Source organism: Cervus elaphus, chromosome X (genome assembly GCF_910594005.1).
Source record: "Cervus elaphus chromosome X, mCerEla1.1, whole genome shotgun sequence".
Taxonomy (NCBI): domain Eukaryota; kingdom Metazoa; phylum Chordata; class Mammalia; order Artiodactyla; family Cervidae; genus Cervus; species Cervus elaphus.
Genome location: NC_057848.1, coordinates 55,426,553 through 55,449,891, shown reverse-complemented (window position 1 = coordinate 55,449,891; position 23,339 = coordinate 55,426,553). Strand labels below are relative to the sequence as shown.

Sequence of the window (23,339 nt, the reverse complement as noted above, 5' to 3'; positions counted from 1 at the left end):
ATCCCTGGTCAGGGAACTATGATCCTACATGCTGCAACTAAAAGTTCACATGCATCAACTCAAGGTCCCACATGCCTCAACGAAGATGGAAGAACTCACGTGCTGCCACTAGAGACCCGGTGCAGCCAAATAAATAAATAAAAATATTAAAAAAAATAAAAGCATGGTGGGAAGACAGTAGAGGAGAATGATTGTTTATAGTGCACAAAGGTACATGTGTAGCTTGCTGGTCAGGGAATAACTTTTCTAAACATGATCTTTTCTCAACAGATCCAGTTTCACTGTTTCCACCTGGGCTGATCCTGGTGCCTCTCAGGATCTTTGTGGAGGTGAGGACATTTGACAGTCACAGAAAAGTGTTTTTATTACTACATCATTTTGATTCACACAATAAGCAAAATGGCTGCAGGTAAAGATTTTCACAGCTTGCATGAGTGTTAATTAGAAACAACTAGAAGCCTTGGATGTGAGTGTCACTTGTTTAATTTAAATATCTTTGCAAAGAAACTGGTCCTTACTCAGTTAAAGTCATAGCTGGCATCCAGCCATAAGGAAACCCCAAAACCCATCTGTTCCTTGGACTTTTGACCAAAATGGTCACCCCACACACACCTAGTAAGTATAGTGTAGATCATTTGGGTACTTCAACACAGTGGGAATTTTGATTCCTCATTTAAGCAAAAATCTTTCCAGCTACCTATTTCAGCATCTCTCATTTTTGGCTATTCTATAGACCTGTTTTCTCCATTTATGTATGTAGTTAGGTTGGAAATGTCAAGGGACCACAGGGGAATGTTTATGAAATTCCATAAAAATATGCTTTCGCAAGACTAAGGTTTATTGGTATTCCAGAGGAGCTAGCTGGTAATGACTTCTTTTCCATCGGCGTCTGCTCCTCGCCTCCTCCTTCTCACCTTGAACTTTTGCTTGAATCTAGGAATCAATTTTGTCTAATTTCCAAATGTTACTTGTCGGTGGTTTGGCTGGATTCATTACATATATATATATATATATATATATATATATAGACACACACACACACACACCCCCCCCCCAGAATGGAAGGTAACTTGGTGCATTTTAATGACATAAATACTACCCTTATCTTGAAAGCTTTTATTCTCCCTTCCTGTTATTTTGTTTTGTGATTTCTCAGCAGAATCAAGAGATATAAGGATAATTTTATTAAAATGAGAGGTTCTCTTAGCAGTACCATGACCCTGCTGTCTCATTTCATGGTAAACTCTACTTGTCATTTGTAGGCATTTGTGGGAATTCATATTTTTCATGGAGTTCTAATGAGTCAAAAGTGATCCAGAAAAGACTGTCCTTTGGTCACTGACTGTCCAGCTGTGGGCCTGGCATGCACTCCCTGCAATCCCTCTGTGCACAAAGTGGGTGCACAAAGCAGTCCCAAAATAAAAGTTTGTGTTTTTTTGAAAAATTTCTATCAGACTTATACAAGTATGACATTTAAAGAATGAAATAATTCCATGAGGTTTACTCATCAAAATAATACTTCCCCCAGTCTACCACCATTCCATTTCCTGCTCACCATGTTTATCCAGAAGTGACACGTGATTGTGCAACTATAGAAGTAAACTGGTGCTGAAAACTGCTGAGAGAATCCCGGGAGCACTAAAAGGATTTTAGGTGTAGTTCTTTGGCCACTTATTGTCTGTTTTTCTAAGGGGAGAAGAATCGCAGCAGATAAATCCTCAGAAAAGGAATCAGAGAGGGAATGACAAGTAGGAAATGGTCTCTTACATTCAGGGTTCTGCAGCCCAGCCCAGAGATGGGGAGAAGGCTTGAAACAGTAGTACTGTGCTCCGAGCGTGAGGACGAAGCAGTCAGAAGGATAGGGCTTTTGGTGTGAAAGGTATCATGAGCATTGTGGGTTCAGGGGGTGTCTCCTACCCCCTTTCCTCTTCTCAATCCTCCCTATGCTTCGGCATCTCCTCAACTAAACAAGTAACATAAAGGATATTACAGATTTGGAAGTTTTATTACTGTGGTCTGAGATGGAGCTAGCAAATATGGAAGGAGATGGATATATCAGGAGGCAAAACCATGACTTATTGCAAATACCACTTTTCCCTACACATCTTCTTATACACACTTGAAGCATTGTACTGGGGACCCTTAAATCTCTACAATTCTTAAATGCTCTTCCCATGTTACTGCAGATATGAATAGATAAACCAATCCAATTCCAAACTGCTCATTTTCCAGTGGGCTCAAGATGCTCTGGAGAAAAACGAATCAAATATATAAACTAATTCTGAGAACCGAGAAAGGTTCTTTGATGATGGTCTCCTTACAGATGGTCTGACTGTGAATTGCCTATTGAGTACTTTCCAGTTGACACGCTTTTCCTTCACTTGTTTCCACACTGCCTAAGTTGACCTATCTCCTTCATGATGTGTGTTTATATACCTAAGACTGAACTGTCATTTTTCCAGGTTGAGAAACTACCACTAAGAAATTAGTATCTAAAACAACTACAGTGGAATCCAAATATTCTGCATTTTGGTGAGTACAATAACTTTTCAAGGCTAAAAGGAGCCATTCTCAGGCTCTAGATGATAAAAAGATGATCAATACTACCATCCTTTCCTCATGTATCAAGAGCCATCAATTTTTCTGTCACTGTAATAACAGACCAAGAAAGATGACAGTGTTAAAAGTGTGGAGCTAAAAAATAAAAGTGTGGAGCTACCAGTTCTTTATTCAAGTGTTTGATAAATAGACCATAGGTGGCATATATATCTAAATGAAGTATTTAAAGCAGTTAATTGATGCATCTCAAACTGAGGTTGCCTTCAAATCTCATCTACATTGATATCTTTGCCCACTAAAAATCATCTTTAAATATTACTTTGATTAGTTGAAAAGATGGTAGTATCGATCTTTTCTTTCTTTTTCTTATTTTGGGCTAGTTCTGTGTGCTGGGATTCAGTGCCTTTTCTTCCTCTACTTTTTTGTTTTCTAGGCCAGATCTTTGTTTTCTTAGTATATCCTTTGTGAGGTTTCATGGCAATGACACTTGTGAAGGTGATGTGGTTTGTGTCTGTCAGAAAGCGTCTATTCAGCTAAATCCTGTCTCTCTTCTATGAACACCAGCAGGCCATCTAGAATCTGCTCTCAGCTTTGGTTTTCTTCATCCCTTCCCTGCTTGGCTAGACTTTATCATGTTTCAGCTTTGATATATGTTTCCTAATTCCACAAATTCCTCTGCTCTGAGCCCTTAAGAAGCATACAATTCCTATATGCCAATCCACCTACAGGAACTGTCCCTAGAAAATCATCCAGTTAGTCTGTTAACTCTTTTATACTGGTACTCCTGGACTTCTCTTCTAATCTTGTCTAGGTTTTTTTTTTTTTTTTGTCTTAATTTTCAAGAGGTATTTTCCTACTTGGTATTTCCATACCCTTTGTGCTTCTTAATCACTTCCTGCTCATGGCTCCTCCAGTGAGTGGAAGTGGTCAAACCCCTCTGATTATTGAGTTCTTATATATCATTATTTCTTATTATTTCAAGTTCTCCACGATCTTGGTCACCCTTTATGATCTTGTAACAACTTAAACATCCTTGTTTGTACAATACACTCTTACAGAGTATGTAGACTCACATGTATTTCCTTTATTTGTCCCTTCTGGTCTTAAAGATCTGGCATTTCCCTATCTGCACAGGCTGACTTAAAAGATCTCATAGTTAATTTTAAGAAGTCTTCCTTTGAACTTCACCTGTTTTCATTCTTCCACTGCTGATGTTCTTTGATGTGGCTGATTACTTAACTTCTGTGAACTTTAATTACTCTAAGTATAAAATGGAGACGATGGGATCTGCCCCAGCTTCTTAAAGCGGCTCTTATGAGAGAAGAAGTTAAAGCATTGTTGAATACTGGGTCCTCAGAAATATCACCAGAATAACTTGTTGATAAGGACAAGTTGAGTTTATCTTTACTGTGGTAAGGAAGAGTACTATTTTGAAAGCTAAATGGGGATAATTATGCGGTTTGGGAATATGATTACAGGTGGCTATTGGAGTATGGCAGATTGATTAGGATTAGGTAAAGTTCATGACATAATATTATACTTTGGATTGCTGGACACAACAAGGCAAGGTTTTTGAGACAAGGGTATTGATCTCAATCCTATCTGCCGAAAGTCTGTTCACGATTCATATGAGTATCTTTGGGACATCTCTGGAATGAGCCACAGAATTATTTGCAATGTCTTTCTTCACGAGCAAGAGTTACCTGGAATTGTAAAGTCATGTTGATGAATACAGTAGAATAGTTCAATTGTTTGGTAAGACAGCTGAAGAGTAAAATCATGTTAATGTAGGCGGTGAGCTGTGAGGAGGTTGAAGCTTTTAGTGCTTGGGATACAAAAGCACTTTGTAAATGATAAGTACTATATAAATGGTGGTCATATTCATAAGGCAAGTGTTTCACTTGTTTTTTATTCTTATGCCTTTTTATCTAAATGCAGTCTTTTTCTGCTGAAACTCAGTAGAAAGGGGAATCTGTATTCAGAAGGACTAAACTTCTGATATGTTATTTAGCTCTTTGATGCCTGGGACCAGCCTTGAAAAAGTCATGTGTAACCTCTACAAAATTTTCCTCAACCCTTTAAAGCAACTAATCACAAGAGATAATGAAGGCAAAGTCAGGGAGTTTTAATTCAGGTTAAACCTTCAAAATAAGACAAAACATTTGGGGGCAAATATATGCCAACATGGTGAGTGAAGCAAAACTCCTCACTTGGCCAGTCAAGAGTCAGCCTTTTGCCTTCCTTATCTGAAAATAAAATCTTGGATAGTTCTTTCCTTTATAACTTCCATTTTGGCCTAACACTGGCTCACTCGTTACCTCCAGCTACATGGTATACAGACTGTTTTTGAAAGCTCATTGGGCATAAACTTTAGGATAAGTTGTTTAACTCATAGACTAATGTAGGTAAAATATCGTAGGAATATTATATTTAACATCGGACTAGCAGTTAAAATATAGTTCTCCCAAGAGAGTTATTGCAGGTCCGTAAACTCTAGGCAACATAAATATCAGATCAACACTATTGATTAGTTCTCTCTTACTTCGATAGTCAGGTGTGAACTATTTTTAATATATCTGACACTGTCGTAGAAAATAAGTGAACACAGAGGAAAGAGCACTGAGGTATTTGACCATTGTTGTACTAATGTGAACCATCGTGAAATAGAAAAAGTTAGTTTTCAAAGACTACATAGCACTTTTCCTATCTCATAGTACTTTTTTATCTCAAGTAAAAGCAATGAAGAAAATAGATTTGCTTAGGATTCAGAGTGCATTACATACTTGAAATAGACTCACGACAATGCCAGACATGGAAGAGAGAATTAAAAAACATGGCAAGAAATGACCCTTTTCTCAAGGATCTTACAATCTAGTTAGAGAGACAAAACTAACTTAAATTCATTTCATCTGTATAATGAGTTAAGAGGAAGGAAACGTTGCCATTTCAATAGAGAAGTCTTAGAAAAGGTCAATGGTGGGGTGCTTCTTGCTTTGGCTTCCCAAGGATAGAGGAAAAGTCAGAATCCACAGGGGCTTCCCAGGTGACACAGTGGTAAAGAATTGCCTGCCACTGCAGGAGACATGGGTTCTATCCCTCGATCAGGAAGATCCCCTGGAGAAGGGAATGGCAACCCACTCCAGTATTCTTGCCTGGAGAATGCCGTGGACAGAGAAGTCTGGCAGTCCGTGGGGTCGCAGAAGAGTTGGACACAACTGGGCACACACACACTCCCACACGCACACAGAATCCGTAAAGGAGAGGGAGAGCACTCAGGAGAAAGGTGTCAGGCAAGGGGACAGAAGTGGGAGGGCACAGACAGACCTGGGGTCTTTAAAGTTGAATTGCTGATGGAAATCTGCTGCTGCCACCAGATTTACATCTTTCTCGGCTGTGGTGCAGCTTGGCCCTGAGTACACAGATGCTTTATTGGATTATTATGTCTGTGACACTGCCGCTATTAGTCATACTCAGCCATAGGACCTGACAATATAATGATGTTCTATTTTTACTTCTGTCCCCAAAATGCCCCAGAAGTGCTGAAATTATGACCAGAAAATTAATTTCTTTGCATTTGGACTAGAAGTAAAAGAACAGGGAATAATTCTACATTCAGTCTATAAATCTCCAGAGTTGTTTAGAAACGTTTTGTGTTAACAGTTTAGGCTGAGTTTTGCATTAAGTATTGCACGCCTCCCCAGAGGAAGTGGTGAGAAAAATATCTGATCAGAGCATTTCCGTGTGGTTCAAGGCTATCAAACAGATGCTTGTAGATACATGCAGGTACAGTTGTAACGCTGATTATTTTGCAAGGTCAGAAAAGGAGTGGCTGTTTTGTGCCACATACTAGTTGCTTTCCTGAGTATAGAAATAAAACCGGCTCCTTCATCCAAGCTTCTCACAGGGGTTTTCTTGGTGATCTGTGTGTGTACCAGGAAATTAGCACACAGGACCATTTATATTCTTCTTTATATTGAGTTCCTGATAAGATCAGTTAAGCCACGTTCTCAGTATTCTTCCCTAGTACTTGGTCCATAGTCTCAAACTGTCATAGACAGGTGGGCCCTTGGAGATCACTGTCCACTGTGTAAGTGAAGAAATGTCAGTGGAGTGAGATAGTGACCACATAGACTGTGACTGAGCTGACACTACCATCTTGTCTCCTGCTTTCTGTGGTGCGCCTTTCCTCTCTTCCCAGACGTCCTCCATACGTTAACATACGTATTTGAAGTGAGTGCCTGGAGAAGGAAAGGAGCAGTGCTGGGGTGCCTGTTTGTGGGGAGTGCTCTCCCCCACCCACTAGGTGTGCTGCACGCGTGGACACACACAGCAGGGCAACCACATGGCAGCCTGTGTCACCTGGAAGGCCAAGAGTTCTCTTTGTGAAGATGTGCTGTATTGCTTTGACTTTGTGGGGTGGGGCACAGGTCAGTTTCATAATCCGTTGACATTGTATGCCATCTCTTTGGGAAACAAAAGGCTTTTGCACATATCCATAGACATACAGCTTTTAGGAGTTCAGGGGCCAACCTCAGGAGTCCAACATATTACCCATGGTAAGAATTCCTCTTCATGTTATAAGCACTTATTTCTTTATTTGATCATAAGACATTTGATTGCCTGCCATGCACTCTGGGCCCTGTGCCACTTCCTTGCTAAGTAGCCCCATGACCTTGGGGTCACCTCCCCAGCTCTAAGTTTTGTGTATAAGATTAGCGTGTTTTAATGGAATGATCTCTAAAGTCTCTTATCATGTTTTATGTACTCAGCCTTGTTCTAAGTACAGATAGGAATGCACAGTCCAAGCATCTGATAAAGCAGAACAGTGACCAGGACCAGGCAAAAGCAAGAAGCAAAGGGAAAAGGGATGACGGCTCCTGTTTAGTCCTTTGAAACAGACACTTAGGCAAAGAAACTATTTCACTGGTGTGTGAGAACTACAGCACTGAGTTTATCTCTACATGTAGCCTCTATATAGTAATGAATGCTCACATCATTAATCCATTTGGGCTATTGCAAATTTTTTTTTTTTTTTGCTGATGAGTTGCTCTTAAACTTTTAAAAAAACTCACTCCTTTTCAACCAAGTACTTAATGGGTCAAGTTACTGTTACTGGACTGCAGGAGGTCAGGGAGATGGTGCCCTGTATAAGGAAGAGCGGAGTTTCACACAAACTTTTCCAAGTAAACTATATTTAAAATGTTTATGCTATTATAGGCTCTACTGAAAACATTTCTAAAGCTCTTAGTAAACTCGTCCCTAGGCCGCTTGTGTCTGTATTTATTCAGCCTTCAAATAATTCAGTTGCTCATTTCAAGCATGTGTTTGTTTTATTTTTTTCAGCATGATTTAATTTAACTGAGACTTCAAGTTTGTATCAGGATGTCCAAATAAGTTCATTAATTCTGGGAGATTTTCTCCTAACAAGTAGAAATTCATCAACATCAAATAATGACCTATTAAAGTTATTAAATTTGAACATATCTTTATGCTCACCCTGGAGCTTCAATATGTCAGTCAATAATAATCAAATGCCACCCAAACACTCATAATTTTCTGAGGAGAGAAAATTAGTTGGTTTTAATATGTCTGAAAGATAAATCAGACTATCAATGTTTTATCATTCATATGAGAAATTTATATAACTCACATTAAACAAATCAGATCAACTGGAAAATTAGAGTAATTAAATGTTACAGGGGAAAGAATTTTATTAGAGGAGTAACAAAGACACTCATGCTGCTAAGATCATACCTAGAAGAGCAGCGAGAAAGCACAGACAGATGAGGGTAGAAGGTGTAAGGAAGGCACAGGTTTCCTGGAGTTCTTAGGAGTGAACAGGGAGAGCCCAAAGTAATTCAATTCATAACAAGTAGCTGGCTAAGCTAGAATATGCCAGCACACTGGAGAAGAGGACAGATACTATAAATGTTGACTTTACTTCCTTTAATTTAAATTTAAAATAGTTTGGAGTAAAAAATAAAAATGCTTTTAAACATAGTTGCTTTTGTGGTGATGATCAGGAGCCTTCTCTGCCATGTTTCTCTACCCCTTCTCTAATATCTGTTTTTATTTTTTTAATATTTGTTTTTAGTTTTGGCTATTTCCCTGTCTACATATACTCTCTTAATACTCATTGTTTAAATTTTTATCTTAGGAGATTGCATATTGTATTCTGCTCTAATGGCTCATTTACCCCAGTCTCATCTTTAGCTTCTTTCCTCCCAGATTACATCACCGTTTCTCTACTATTTTAGCTACTGTACTTTAACATTCATCTCTTGTTGCATCAAGAGTCCACACTTAACAAGGAGATGTATATTGCACATCTGTCCTTCACTTCATTTCTTTCCCTTTTACATTCTGCACTCTGTCAGGCATACCTTTTCTTTTACATTATAATTTTACATTATTGTTAAAAGCACACTATTTTTTATAGTCACCTTATTTTGTGGGCAAAATCATTAAGTAAATTCCTAAGAAAGGTATGCATAAGGCAGAGTTTCTGAACTATTAATTATTTGAAAATATTTTTATTTAGACCTCACACTTGACTGGTACTTGTATAGAATTCTGTGTTCAAATCCATGGGCCCAGAGTTTTCTTTTTAAATTTTTCTTTTTTCTGTCTTTTTTGGATCTTCTATTAGATAGATATTGGGTCTCCTGGACCAATCATCTGTTATGTTTGTATTTCTCCTTACCTCTGTCTTATAGTTTTGCTCTGTATTCTGGGAGCATTTTCTCAATCTTAAGAAACTTGTGCTTCATCAGACACCCTTTTCTAGGTCCCAGTGAACTCCTTACTCTCTGTTACCTGGGTCTGTCATGGGACATATTCTTAATAGGCTCTCTGAAGTTTCTCACTCATGATTATGACTCTGACTATGATGATAGTAGACACAAATGTCATTATTTCTAATCTTAGCTGTGTTCTCTAAGAAATAAATATAAACCTCCTTTCCTCTCTGTCTTCCCCTTAATTTCTCATGAAAATATAGTTTCTCCTTCCCTTGGAATATCATTATGCAATATAGGCATCAACTATAAACTTTTCTATTTGCCAACACATCATGAGGGTTGCCTTTCATGCTGTTCATGCCTGGGATTTGAATAGAATTTATTTTGTGAACTTGTTCCACGTCTGATTTCTATACCCTTTCCTCTTGAATCTGGGTAAATAAAAATAGTACAAGATCATGCACTAAATGAGCCATTTCAAAACATCTCAAGAAACAAATAGAAAAAGGGAGGAGGTTATTTGTGTAGGAGTCTGCCTATGCAGATAATTACAAATTTAAAAATCTACAGTAAGCACTATTCCTTTGAGCTGCAAATCAACTCATTCTTATTTGGCAGAAATAAAGTGAAAGTCACTCAGTCGACCCCATGGACTTTACAGTCCATGGAATTCTCCAGGCCAGAATACTGGAGTAGGGAATCTTCCGACCCAGGAATCAGACCGGGGTCTCCTGCATTACAGGCGGCTTCTTCAGCAACTGAGCTAGCAAGGAAGGCCCTAATTGGCAGAATGCCCCCAAAATACCACCTTGGTGATCCAAATAGTTTTTGCTTTAGTATATGTCAACAAGTCACTTAATTTAAGCTCTACACTGCACTTTGCTCCTTGAAATATATAGCATCCCTCTGTCACAGAAATTCTTGAGACTTTTCCTGCAGTAATGTTGTTTTGTGCAAAATGGAAACTTTCCAGATGACGGGCTCATCCAGCCTCCTACTTGCTGCAAGACTCCTGGCACACTCAGCCCTACCAGTTTCTCCTGCCTGGTAATTAACCAAATCCTTCATCTTGAACTAAGAGTCTGTATTGTCACTGGGTACAAGAAATAGGTGAACGAAATAAGTTTTTCTCAATATTTAGACTATCTCATAGTGCCCAAAGCAAGATTGTGAAATAAGGGTCAGGCTTCTGATTTTAGAGCTTGATCTTACAATTTGGTGCTAGAAGGCTCTGTTTCTTTGAAGGACTGTTTCTTGTATTTTCTTTTCCATTCATTGTTCACTTAAGCTTCTCTTATTAGGGCCAAAGTTTCATATGCTATTCCTCACTTCACAGCCTGTGAAAGCATACCCAGATTATCTTTTTGGAAGTGACTGGTTGTAGGGGGACGAGTCTTTCATACTTAGAAGTGACTAAAAGAAATAAGACCCTCAACATACTTTGCTGTCCACTCTGCCTTATTGGAGCATTCATTATGTGTCTCTCTATATCTGGATTTACGAAGCAAAGAGGACATTCCAGAAGACAGTATGTTAGCAACTGAGAAACCACCAACTTCAATTCATTAATTGCTTCTATAGTCTCCTTTTAACATGTTTCAAGGATTTTCCTAGAGCAAACTTTTGTTTGTGGTTAATATTTAGAAAAACCAGCATAATTGTCTATTTTTACTATATTCTGAGGCTGAACATTAAACCATCCTAGAGGTGTTAAGATTTGGATATGGTTTGCCTTTATGATTACTCTAGTACATTTGTTAGTGAACCTTTTATATGATACAACTTTAAAAACAATATTAATTTTTTGCTCTGATCCTAAATGCAGTGTAATAATCTGCATAGTGTTTTTAAGCACTCAAAGCAACTGTGAGAAGAAAGATTTTTACAATCTGGGAAGAAAAATGTAAATTTTTACTATTTTATTAGTATTAGGGGAAAAAGGCATTTTAAATGTTCATATTGTGGTAGGTGGGCTTCCCTGGTAGCTCAGCTGGTAAAGAATCTGCCTGCAATGCAGGAGACCCCGGTTTGATTCCTGGGTTGGGAAGATCTGGAGAAGGGATAGGCCACCCATTCCAGTATTCTTGGGCTGCCCTCGTGGCTCAGATGGTAAAGAATCCGACTGCAATGCGGGAGACCTGGGTTCGACCCCTGGGTTGGGAAGATCCCCTGGAGGAGGGCATGGCAACCCACTCCAGTATTCTTGCCTGGAGAATTCCGTGGACAGAGGAGCCTGGCGGGCTACAGTTCATGGAATCACAAAGAGTCGGAAATGACTGAGCGACTAAGCACAGCACATTGTGGTAAGTGGTGTTTTTTTAAAATTGTGTGTAATTTCAAGGCACGATCAAGATCTGTTCTTGTTGTCAGTTTTCTGTGCTCTTCCACCAATCTGCTGAACAGAATGCATTTCAACAGAGCAGAATGGTACTATTGGGAATTATTAATTAGGACTTCTGTGTGTCATACTGTCTCCTGCTGCAGCAGAAGAGTGCTTCAACATCTTAGAGAAGTGATTGCATAAAAGCCCAAACCTCTCATACACTAAATCTCAGTTTTACTGTAATACTGAACTCCATTTTGATTAACACCCCTTTCTGTCATTCAGCATTCAACACCTTGGACCTGGGAAATGCTGGGTCACAGAGAAGGAACTGGCGATGGCCTGTTGTCATTCTTGGGTGCTCTTAACACTAATCTGTTGAACAGGATGCATTGTACCAGAGTAGAATGATAGGAGTATTAGGAATTATCAGGACTTCTATACTTCTAAGGAGAAGACAATGGCAACCCACTCCAGTACTCTTGCCTGGAAAATCCCATGGATGGAGGAGCCTGGTGGGCTGCAGTCTATGGGGTCGCTAGGAGTCAGACACGACTGAGCGACTTCACTTTCACTTTTCACTTTCATGCATTGGAGAAGGAAACAGCAACCCACTCCAGTGTTCTTGCCTGGAGAGTCCCAGGGACAGGGGAGTCTGGTGGGCTGCCGTCTATGGGGTCGCACAGAGTTGGACACGACTGAAGCGACTTAGCAGCAGCAGCAATACTTCTAAAGGCTTCTTTCTTGTATCTCATATCTTGGATCATTCTTAGCACCTAAAACCATAATTATTAGTTTTGTTGAGTGCTTAGTATGTGCCAGCCAGAGTGAGATGAGCACTAATTCTCACTGTATAAATGTGACATAAGGATACTGAACCTTAAAGCAGTTTAGTTGTTTCTCGCCTAGTGGATTCAAACCCTGTCAATTGGACTCTAGAGACGATGCTCTTAACAACTAGGTGTGCATCATGAGGTCTCCTGCCACAGTGCAATGCTTGAGGGACTCCACTTTTGTAAGGCTCAGGGTTCCTACATTTTTTAGTTTTATGTTGCTAGCTGACCTGCCCTGCAAGACACATTAGAAGAAATTCTTCAGGGAGAATGAACTTGACTTAAGTAGAAAATCAGATCTACATTAGTAAGAAAAGTGTTCAAGAGGGATAAATGAAGGTGAAATAAAATTTTTTAACTTAATTAACATTAATTTATTTGATAGGTAGCTGTTCAAGTAATGCTAAGAGAATATGTGGTTGATTATAGCATCTGGATAAAGTGAGGCTATTGATGGCAATATTATTAAGGATAGGCATTTGGAATTGGGAATACTCTGTTATAAGATACGAGCGTGACTTGTGAAGAAGTATGGTGTTGTTAGAAAGTCAGATTAGTTGTAAATACATATTGCAAACACTAGGAGAATCACTACATTTTCTTTTAAACTATTGTTGATGTTCTACAAGAAGAGGTAAAATGTACTCATAAAGCACTTGATTAAAACCAGAAAAGGCAGGGATAAAGAGGAAGAAAAAGAAGAGCAGGGAATAAAAATGGTTACTACCATAGTAGATATTAATCTATCTATATCAGTAGTCACTTTAGAGGCAAATGATCTAAAAGTGTCAATTAACAGATTTTCAGAGTGCATGAAACTATATGCTGTCTATGAGAGACCCATTTTAGATGTAAATATTCTGTAGTTTGTAAGTAAAGAGATGGAGGAAGATGAGTAGCTGTATTATTTTTAGAGAAAATAGATTTTGTAACAAGGAAAATTATCAGGAATAAGAGGGAGCATTACATAATGAGAAAAAGGAGAAAGCTCTTCCAGAAAACACAACGAAACTCTTAATGCATTTATATCTCACAACAGTTTGTCAAAATACATAAGGCAAACAAGTAGAACTTCAAGAAGAAATAGACAAATCCTCTATTATAGTTGGCAGTTTCAGTGCCCTCCTTTCATTAATTGATAGGTGAAGCAGGCAGAAAGTCAGTAATGGCATAGTTGACCAGAAAAACATCATCAGTCAATTTGATCTAATTGACACTTAAAGAGTACTCCATCCAACAACAGCAGAAACATGTTCTCAAACTCACATAGAACATTCACCAACATAGATCACATTCTGGGTGATGAAAAATACCTAAACAAATTTAAAAGAATAGAAGTCATGTAAAGGATGTAGTTGGACCACAATAAGATTCAGTTAAAAATCAATAAAAAATAAGAGTTCCACAAATATTTGGAGATTAATCAACACATTTCTAAATAACATATAGATCAAAGAAGAAGTTTCAAGATAAATTTTAAAATATTTTGAACTAAACAAAGAAGGGAAATAAAACTTATCAATCAAAATGTGTAAGGTTGCAGCAAAAGCAGTGCTTGAAGGAAAATTTATAGCATTAAATTTAGAAAAGAAGATTTTAAAATGATTCAGCTTATATGTTAGGAAACTGGAGAAAGAAAAGTAATATGAGCCTAAAGTAAATGAAAGAAAAGAAATAGATTCAATAAAAATTAGAGGAGAAATCAGTGAAATTCAAAATGGGAAAACAATAGAAAAAATCAACGAAATTAAATCTGGATCTTTGAAAAGAGAGTAAAATTTGGCCAGGGTAGTGAAGATTAAAAAAGGGAAGACACAAACTACTAATACAGAAATGCAAGAGATGTATCACTGTTGATAATGATGGGCATTAAATCTAAAACTTTCTAAAATAACAATCTATTTAAAATAAACAATTTTAAATGAGTCATTATTAAGGGTTTATTGAAGGATATGGATTCTCTGCAGATTATAGAGTGTATAAAAAGGCTGAGCTCACAAAAGGTCTTATTGAGTTTAGGGATCAGTAGGCTTCCAGAGATACCTGGGAAGCCTACCCTTCTTTCCCCTTCACCCTTCCCTCTTCCCACTGGTAACCACTAGTATGTTCTCTATGAGCCTGTTTCTTTTCTTTTCTTTTTTTTTAATTCACTAGTTAGTTTTCTTGATATCATAAGTGATATGTGATATCATATAAGTATGAGTGATATCATATAAGTGATATCATACAGTATTTGTCTGACTTATTTCACTAAGCATGATACCCTCCAAGTCCATCCATGCTACTGTAAATGGCAAAATTTCATTTTTTAAAAGGCTATGTAATATTCTATTATATATATATCCATACATCTTTATTCATTCATCTGTTGATGGACATGTAGATTGTTTCCATATCTTGGCATTGTACATAGTGCTGCTATGAACATTGGGGTGCATCCGTCTTTTTCAATTAGTGTTTTCCTTTTTATGGGTATGATTGTATGCAGTTTCAAATGTCATGTGTCCAAAATCTCTGCCTCTGAGTCACTGAGCTGTTTGTGTAGCTCCTGACAAAGAGAAATCCCTCAGTTGTCTATTTCTAGGAATCTCCAGCTCTCTGTTTTCAGAAAATTCATATGGGTCAGAAAGGAGTGAGAGTGAGGAATGTCAAGAGGTTCAGGCAGGAGGAACAAAAGATCCAATGAACTGCCACGACATCTTCCATATTGGTAGCAAGGGATTATAGAAGGGAAGAGGTAGAAAATGGCAGTGCTCAGATATCGGGAAAGAATAGCCCAAGTGTTCACAGTTTGATAGCACCTGAACTCTACAGGGTTCATTCAGGTCATAATCTTTTTTTAAACTGATGTATAGTTAATTTACATTGTTGTACCGATCTCTGCTCTACAGTAAAATGACTCAGTTATACAATGTATACATTCTTTTTAAAATATTCTTTTCCATTATAGTTTATCACAGGAGATTGGATATAGTTCCCTGTGCTACACAGTAGGACCTTGTTGTTTATCCATTCTATGTATAATAGTTTGCATCTACTAACCCCAAACTCCCACTCCATCCCCCTCCCTTTTTTACTACCTCTCCTCCTTGGCAACCACAAGTGTCTTCTCTACATGAGTCTGTTTCTGTTCTGTAAACACGTTCATTTGTGCCATCTTTTTGATTCCACATATCAGTGATATCATATGACATTTGTTTTTCTAACTTACTTCACTGTTGGTGGGAATGTAAGTTGATGCAGCTACTATGGAAAAGACAATGGAGGTTCCTCAGAAAACTGAGGATAGAATTACCGTATGATCCAGCAATTCCACTCCTGGGCATATACCTGGACAAAACTATAATTCAAAAAGATACCTGCACCCCTATGTTCATAATACTGTTTACAATAACCAAAACAAACAACTTAAATGTCCATCAACAGATGAATAGATAAAGATGTGGTACATATATACAATGGAATGCTACTCAGCCATAAAAAAGAATGGGAAAAAATGCCATTTGCGGAACCATGGATGGACCTAGAGATTATCATACTAAGTGAAGTAAGTCAGACGGAGAGTGTCTAATCTTTAAAAAATGGCTGCCAAATGTGACTGAGTACTTATTCATTTCTGTTCAGCATGGGCAATGTCCTTAATAGACAACTGTGGGACCCTGTGATTACACTCTGTTTTGCTTATTAGATCCTGTGACTTGTTCCGATGAAGAAAGAACAGATCTCACTGGTGACAAATCATGCTTTCAGCCCCAGTGAGCATCACCTCTGATCTAGACTGAATTGTGTCTATAAAATTCGTATGTTGAAGCCCTAACCACCGATGTGACTATTTAGAGAGAAGGCTTTTAGGAGGTCATTAAGGTTAAATACAGTCAAAGGGGTGAGAGCCTAATCAGGTAGGATTAGTGGCCTTATAAGGAAAGAGAGATCTCTTTGCATGCGCACACACTGAGGAAAGGCTGTGTGAGACCACAGTGAGAAGGTAGCCGTCTACAGGCCAGGAAGAGCGATCTCACCAAAAAACCAAGCCTTGCTTCTGAAACTATGAGTAAATAGATTTCTATTTTTTAAACCACCCAGTCTCTGGTATTTGTTATGGCAACCCAAGCTGACTAAGGCATCCTCCATTCTTCTTTCTTTAGCCATGGAGGATCAGTGGGAACAATAAGTAAAGTATTGCCTGCATATAAAACACAGATAAAGAAATTCCCTGTGTGGAAGTCTGGCATTTACAGTTGTTTAAAGGGCAATTTGGCTTGTCTCTTTTGTGTTTTAATAGCAGAAAGACATTTCACATAATAATTCAACTCCATGGCTCACTCTAATCTCTGTCTCTGCGTGGGGGTTTGCATTCTTTGCTTGTGATTTACATCGCCTGACACCTAATGTAATGACTCCCACTGCAAGGGCCATTGCTGCATCTGTGTAGCTCCAATCTGTCACTGGCAACGTTCTGAGAGCTGGGGTACCCTCCATTCAATCATGAAACTAGACTGAGTATAATTAATTACATCCTTTACCCCCAGCCCCACCAACTGCAACACATCACTTCTCTTAAAAACTCAGTCAAAGCAATATTTTTTCCCATACCCTCCATCCCCATCTTTTCAGTAAATGCAGACATGGTTGTGCAATCAATCTTGAAACTTTAGGCTGTTTTTTTATTTCAAATATTCATGAGAATATCTCTGTTGCAGATTTTAAATGCATTCTTTTAAGAATGTCATTAGTACCTGAGCTCTCTAACTGGCTACTACACGTCAGGAAGATCTTTGAAACTGGAGTTTCAGCCACCTGTATGTAAGCAGCGGCCATCTCTGTGATTGTCTTCTAGGACTGTAACAGATGCTTTAGCTGATAAATAACACCCGTAATTTTATTGTCAACATTGCAGTTCCGTGACAGTACCTAAGCACCAGTTATTCTGTGGGCTATGTTAAATGGGGTAATAGAATGCAGGACTAGGATTTCAAGGGTAAGATTCGATAGGATTGTTTAGGTTGTATCATTAGGCATTACACCAAATAATTTATCCAAGTGGATGGTCTTCAATTTTCAAGTCACTCAGATTTTGAGTGACTGATAAATTAAGATAATGAGGTTCGTTATGGGTGGTGAGAGGGAAAAAAAAATGTGCATCAGAAGCTTGGAAAAGAACAGACTCTCAAAACCAGCTAAACCCATAATGCATTCCAGTGAATTGTTAAGATGCTATTATGTTAAGAAGTTTTCTGCTTTCCTATAAAGGTCTCTGAGAGTATTTTCTGTTGGCCATTAAGACAGAGCAACGCAAACCAGACAGCAGTTGTGACTTGAATGCTCAGTGCTGTGAAACTATTATGTGAATCCATGTTCAGTTTACATATGGAAGATGATGGTGCCTCAGTGCTGTTTGCATCATTAAAACTCAGTAGGGAAAATGTAAAGTGAGTGGAAAAGAGGAAGGCAGAAAAAATTAATTGGAGCTTTGAGACCAAGGACATGCCCACCTGGTCAGCTCCATCTAAAGTTAAAGAAGTAAATGCTGTCTAGAGGACTCAATCGCTTCTTTTGACTCTCTGGAAGGCTATTAATCTCTTGCCCACATATAGGAAGCATAGCCCCTGGAACAGACTCCGGGCACTAGAAAATAGAAATCAAAATAAGGCAGAAGTTCTTGGAGTTTATCTAGGACAGTTAGTTTCCGAAATAATGAATATCCTCATTACCCCAACTCTCTCCTTCAACCTGACATGATTCCTTGTACTTTAGTTCTCTGTATTGCTCCTCATCCCCAGAATGTGTCCCCTTTCCTTTCACATAATGAGTAGACTGGAAGGGGAGAGAGTGTACTTAGGAAAGGAGACTCTGCACTTAGGTAAGTACTTAGGTAGGAAATTTAAGTTCTAGTCTTGGCTCAGACACTTAAAACTTCTCTGACCTGAATGTCCTTACCTGACAAACCTGACTGAGAGTAAGGATCTTTTGTGTCTCATCAGTGCCAACAGTTCTTAAGTCTGAGCATTTACCGGCCTCAGAGAGGTTCCTGCTCTGTGGCCCACTGGCATGTAGAGGGATGGGGGATTTACTTACATCTAGGAAATAACATTGACCTGGCCCCTGAACTTTCACATGAAAAGATTAATCCTACTTACTCTGCCTGTCTCAAGGATGAATCTGTTTTCTATCAGTAGTAAAAAATATTAACACGGCATTTTTCTCTAGTCATATTTTTGTTAAGACATGAGCTTATACTGTATTCAGGGTTCATATCCTCCTTTCTTAATATATCCATGTCATGGGCTTCTTACAGTGACCATATACCTTGAACCAAGTAATGTACACATAGTATATTAGTGGAGTCACTTTAAATAAAAGTGTCAGAAAGAAAAGCAATTCAAAGTGGCTTCTAAGCAAGAGAGGGAATGAATGGCGTATTACTGAGGAATCTGATGGAGGCACTTGAGTTCACCTACAGCATTAACTTTCATTCTCTTTCTCAGCGCTGCTTTCTCTTCTCCTGTAAGTCTTGGCTCTTACCTGGCACAAAGAGGCCCTGTCCGTGTGGTAAGAGGACACAGCTGCCAGTGTTCCCCGTTGTCTATATTGTAAGACGAGCGGTTTAGGCTCTGTGGCATCCGATTGTCTCCACATAGCTCAGGTGCGTCAGCTGTACCAATCTTGGCGGCCAGGGATCTTGGGTCACCATGATGGGCAGGCAGTGCTCTGATTGCTGGCTAACAGACAGAATCAACAGCCGTTCCCCACACTATTCCTAGTCTGCTCAGCGCTCACACACCCTCAGTGAGATGAAATATGATCAAGCTGATGTTTCCAGTGATACCTGTGGAGGGACTTCTCTCTGCAATTGTGAAACTCATTTTGTGAAGTCTTTAACCGGAATAAAAATCAAATTTTACGTTTTTCCACCTTTTTGGTAGTCACAGACACATTCACTCCCTTTTCTATGTTTAAAAGTCAGGTCATTCTTGGGGCTTCCCTGGTGGTCCAGTGGTTAGGAATCCACCTTGCAATGCAAAAGTCAAGTCATCCTGAAGCCTTGTAAATATTCAGACCCACTGTGTTCATTCAATTGGTCATACATATGGCATCAGGTGCCATTTGCAATCTGAATATTATTTCATTCCCACCCAGGGGTGCTGTCTTAGCTCCTTAAATGGATAACCAATTGTCTACTTCAGTCTCTCTTGAACTCAGACCCCACTGTCATGAATCATTTTTTCATTCTCTATCTCTGGGACCACATCTTGGGTTCACTAAATTCCACATCCTAGTGACTCTTAGCACCATACTCTCCATCCAGAGGAGCTGTTAACTGCTCTCGCTTTGTTGCTTTCCCATTGCCTTCTGCTTGTTGATGTGGAGCTCTCATTTCTACAATTTCTTCTCTCTATATTTAACTGCTCCCTTATTGACAGCCAGAATCCCATCTATTTCATACTAGAAGTGAATGTGAATGTGGAATAGAAACTTAGACTATCAGGAAACTGTTCATTTTAGGTAATTCTACTGGCTTACATAAGTAGGAGATTAATTATTTTCATTATTTGTCACATAAGAGCTTTATCTTGGGTTGTCAAAATTTCTTAAGGCTTTTCAACATGAATATGGAATTAATGATTAAAACTATCATTTAGGAAGTTTTGACTGCATGTAACAAAATGTTTTACTGCATGTAATGTCAACTACAGGGTCACATCACAGAAATTGTGCTGGTTGTAAATTCATTCCTTGTGTAATAGCTCCAGCTCATTAAGGATCAGTGCTCTTACGAGCTTTCATATTACTCTGTCACCCTGAACTTGTTAGCTTTTTAAGTCAATTAATCTAACACAACTTTTCCTTTCCCAACCATTGGACTTAAACCTCATGGTATTCCATGTCCAGTGGTCCTGAGCTTTTAACGGCAAGGAACAAAACAGAACTTCAGTAGCATAAATAAATATGATGGTTATTGCAGTGGCTCAGTGGCATCTTCAAGGAACCATGTTTTTAAGAAATATTTTCAGTCTTCAATTCTGGTTGTATTTTATCTTCTGGTGGTTGTCTCTTGGAATTAATAAGGCTTCTTTATTGCAGTATTCATCTTCATCTTGTTGTTTCATGAGATAAGAAGGCTTCCTTATTCTATTTATGTTCAGTTGGTAAAAAGGGAAAGTGTGAATGTTAAATGGCAAAATGGGTCTTTGCAGGTATCTTTTTTTTATCAGCTACACAAACTCAGTAGACTCCTGCTTTGTTGTTCAGTCGCTTGGTCATGTCTGACTCTTTGCGGCCCCATGGATTGCAGCACACCAGGCCTCCCTGTCCATCACCAACTCCTGGAGTCCACCCAAACCCGTGTCCATTGAGTCAGTGATTCAAGCCAACCATCTCATCCTCTGTCATCTCCTTCTCCTGCCTTCAATCTTTCCCAGCATCAGGGTCTTTTCTAATGAGTCAGCTCTTTGCATCAGGTGACCAAAGTATCAGAGTTTCAGCTGCAGCATCACTCCTTCCAATGAACACCCAGGACTGGTCTCCTTTAGGATGGACTGGTTGGATCTCCTTGCAGTCCAAGGGACTCTCAAGAGTCTTCTCCAACACCACAGTTCAAAAGCAACAGTTCTTCAGCTTTCAGCTTTCTTTATGGTCCAACTCTGTGGAAAAACCATAGCTTGACTAAATGGAACTTTAGTTCCATTTATGTTAATGTTTCTGCTTTTTAATACGCTGTCTAGGTTTGTGTCTCAGTGGGTAAAGAATCTGCCTGCAATGCAGGACACCCCTCTTTGATTTCTGGGTCAGGAAGATGCCCTGGAGGAGGGATAGGCCACCCACTCTGTTGTTCTCGGGTTTCCCTGGTGGCTCAGATGGTAAAGAATCTGCCAGCAGGGACTCCTGGGTTCGATCCCTGGGTTCGGAACATCCCCTGGAGGGAGGGTATGGCAACCCACTCCAGTATTCTTGCCTGGAGAATCCCCATGGACAGCAGAGCCTGGCAGGCTACAGTCCGTGGTATCACAGAGAGTCAGACACGACTGAGTAATTAAGCATAGCAGTAGGTTGGTCATAGCTTTTCTTCCAAGGACCAAGTGTCTTTAATTTCATGGCTGCAATCACCATCTGCAGTGATTTTGGAGCCCAAGAAAATAAAGTCTGTCACTGTTTCCATTGTTTCCCCCGTCTATTTGGCATGAAGTGATGGGTATGGATGCCATGATTTTCGGTTTTTGAATGTTGAGTTTTAAGCCAGCTTTTTCACTCTCCTCTTTTACCTTCATCAAGAGGCTCTTTAGTTCCTCTTCACTTTCAGCCATAAGGGTGATGTTATCTGCATATCTGAGGTTATTGGTATTTCTCCCGGCAATTTTGATTCCAGCTTATGCTTCATCCAGCCTGGCATTTCGCATGATGTACTCTGCATATAAGTTAAATAAGCAGGGTGACAATATACAGCCTTGACATACTCTTTTCCCAATTTTGAACCAATTCTCTTGTTCCATGTCCAGTTCTAACTGTACTTCTTGACCTGCATACAGATTTCTCAGGAGGCAAGTCAGGTGGTCTGGTATTCCCATCTCTTTAAAAATTTTCCACAGTTTGTTGTGACCCACACAGTCAAAGGTTTTAGTGTAGTCAATGAAGCAGAAGTAGGTGTTTTGCTGGAACTTTCTTGTTTTTTCTATGATCGAACGGATGTTGGCAATTTGATCTCTGGTTCTTCTTCCTTTTCTAAATCCAACTTGAACATCTGGAAGTTCTCAGTTCATGTACTGTTGAAGCCTGGCTTGGAGAATTTTGAGCATTACTTTACTAGCATGTGAAATGAGTGCAATTGTGCGGTAGTTTGAACATTCTTTGACATTGTCCTTCTTTGGGATTGGGCTTCCCTTGTGTCTCAGCTGGTAAATAATCCCCCAGCAATGTGGGAGACCTGGGTTTGAAATCTGGGTTGGGAAGATCCGCTGGAGAAGGGAAGGGAAAGGCTACCCACTCCAGTATTCTGGCCTGGAGAATTCATTCCATGGAGTCGCAGAGTCAGACATGACTGAGCAACTTTGACTTCTTTGGGATTGGAATGAAAACTGACCTTTTCCAGTTCTGTGGCCACTGCTGAGTTTTCCAAATTTGCTGGCATGTTGAATGCAGCACTTTAACAGCATCATCTTTTAGTGTGTGAAATAACTCAGCTGTAGTTCCATCACTTTCACTAGCTTTGTTCGTAGTGATGCTTCCTAAGGCCCACTTGACTTCACACTCCAAGATGTCTGGGCTCTAGTGTCTGTTGATAACTGTGTCAGATGTCCTCAACAGTCTGGAAGGGGGATTGGAAAGCCATATGGAAGTAAATATAATGGTAGAATTTCCAGAACTGTCAAGGAATTAAGCTATGCTTACAGTCACCTTATCTGTGCTGTCCCATATGGTAGCTATTTCAAATTAGGTACAATGAAAATTCTAGACCTCAGTCTCATTAGCCACGTGCAAATGTTCAATAGCCAATGTGGCTGGTGGCCGCCATATTAGACAGCATAGATAAACTACATCTCTACCTCTGCAGAGAGTTCTGTTGGCCAGAGCTCTACTAGGTGAAGTAGGTCCGTGAAGGGATGGTTGGTGCCCAGTTTTCACAGTTGGCTAGTAGCAAAGCAAACCCCAGACATCTGGTCTCTTAATGTTCTGATTGGTATTCTTTTAAGTAGACAGCATGGCTTCCATACATTTCTGTCATTCTGCCTAATGTTGCTTCTTATTTTCAAGAAATTACACCTATAGTGTGTTGTTCTTCTGTGCTTTAGTGTCTGTGAGTGGTTGAAAATGCTGACATGGGTACTCTGGTGTGTTCACTCATTAGGCATGGAGCCACCTAAGATTTCAGTATAGCAAGGACCTAGATGA

At 39.3% G+C, this 23,339-nt stretch overlaps 1 long non-coding RNA gene across 1 annotated transcript in view; it reads left to right on the top strand.

Moving 5' to 3' along the window:
- LOC122690863 overlaps nt 1–23,339 on the top strand; it is a 36,231-nt gene that overhangs the window by 851 nt on the left and 12,041 nt on the right. Inside the window, exons 2-3 of the long non-coding RNA XR_006340133.1 lie at nt 271–329; nt 2,463–2,532. This is a non-coding gene — a long non-coding RNA (uncharacterized LOC122690863). The remainder of the gene's footprint in view (nt 1–270; nt 330–2,462; nt 2,533–23,339) is intronic.